We start from the raw sequence: 2,125 nt of genomic DNA on the forward strand, positions 1-2,125 counted from the left end.
AACCAGCCCCCCTCTCCTCCTGACGGTACGTGCTATCCCAACATATGAAAACAACCCCAATACGTTCGGCCAGATACTGTGAGTCAGCCTCAAGACTCTTCTATCGGTCCCTCCCTCATAAACTAATGACAGATCCTTAGCAGTATGTCTCTTTGCCGTTAATACACTGAATGCATTTGATTTGGATTTTTTTTTTCAATGAATTAGCTCTTTGCGTAAAAGCTGCTGTAATGTAGTTTGAGTGTCCTTCAAATCACACAAACACTTGTTCACTACCCAAAGAATTGGTACGGTTGACTAAATCTGATCTATACAATGACATTTATTGTGCGTGAGTGTTGAGGTTAGGTTAGCAGACGGAGTATTTTAAATAAGCTATTATGCTTCATCGTTTATAATGAAAACCGATTTAAAAAAAACAACAACTTCTAATTGTTTTGTTTTTGAGGGGAACGTCAATAATTATAGTTCAGTAATATTAAATTACTATTTACGCTACTGGATATGACTTTTGCGTGGTACGTTATTAAAGCAGACCACTATTTAATTACACCTTTATTACGTTTTGAAATTGAGAGGGGTGACGGAATTGTGGAAAGAATTGTGGAGTCAGACGGAATTGTGGAGTCAGTTTATAAAAACAGTGACTGGGAGAGTGGGGGAGGGGTGGAGTTTTAACGTTATCAAGGAGTCAAAAGGGTCTTATCAATGCAACGACACAATGGAGTAACGCAGACTTTTCTGAAAACGTATAAATGTGAAACTGACACTCAAAAACCCTTAATAATCACCCTGTGATAACACTCATGATTACTTCATTTACTCCCGCAGTTTACCAGAACCAGCACGAGGAGCTTTTGGTTCAGAGAGGGAATCAGAATTTTTTTTGAGAGAGAGAAAAAAATTGGAAGTATTGAATTTATGCAGATATCAGCACCCTACCCCTTTACTTTACATGTCTCTGTTTGTCCAAACATCTTGTGCTGAAAATGATCAAACAATGTAAAATCTTGGCACCCAAATACTGACTCGTGGCACAAACATTGTTAGAGGACTCATTGTCAGAATCTCTCTCTCTCTCTCTCTCTCTCTCTCTCTCTCTCTCTCTCTCTCTCTCTCTCTCTCTCTCTCTGAGTGCGCGTGTGTGTATGTGAGAGAGAGAGAGTGGTGCGCATGTGTGTGAGTGCTTCTGTAATGATACAATGAATAATTATTCTACAGTCTAACCCCACTGTGTCAGCACTGCTATGGTTCAGAGAGAAGGAGAAAGAGGAATCGAAGAACTGTCAGAAGAACAAACACCGCAGTCAGGAACAAAATTGAGGAAGAGGCTGATTCACCATAATGTAGAGAACCATGGCAAGCTTAAAGGGAAGCCTCTCATATGGTTTATGTGTGACAGATTAGCCTCTGTTCAGCCTTAGGCCACCAGTCTCGTGATAGAGACACACCCCACAACCCAGCAATGGCGATAAAGGCTTAAACCAGTAACCCAGCTGCTAGGATGTCTTTCAGCTGAATTTTACTCAGAGCACTGCTCTCTGTATACATAGAGAGAGAAATGACGACAGTTAAGATTCGATTCAATCCAGAGGCCATCTTGGCCATTTTTGGTGAGTCAGAGGTAAACTGCTTGGTAAAGCTGACAGAATCTCTTAAGTTAAAATGTGTAATTGTACCAAATGACCTGGAACATGTTATGTGTTCATAATGACACTGTCCATGAGTGACTGCAAGGTGTTACGTGTCAGAGGTGTAATTGTAGTTACTGCAGAGGTGGATCAATTTCTGTTGTCTGTGCTGGGTAGTATTATATAGTATAATATAGTATACCATGTATACATACAGGTATGTCATAATTTTTATCAACATATATCATCATCACAGAGAACATCAGATAAAGTCACAGCAGGTAAAACACTTCCCCTGATGACTTTATCTCACAGTTGTTATTCTGTTGTCTGTGATTGCTGAACAACTGCTGTTTCGTTTCTGCTGTTTTTAACTGAAGCCCGTCCTTGTTTTGTTCCATGCTAAAAGGCTGAGGAGAAGTGTAGTGAAGAGGTGTAGTGCCATGTCAGAGGCCCAGTGGTGTTTGTCATAGCGGCGAGTGATGTTTTATGTG

This window comes from Chanos chanos, chromosome 12, assembly GCF_902362185.1.
Source record: "Chanos chanos chromosome 12, fChaCha1.1, whole genome shotgun sequence".
NCBI lineage: Eukaryota > Metazoa > Chordata > Actinopteri > Gonorynchiformes > Chanidae > Chanos > Chanos chanos.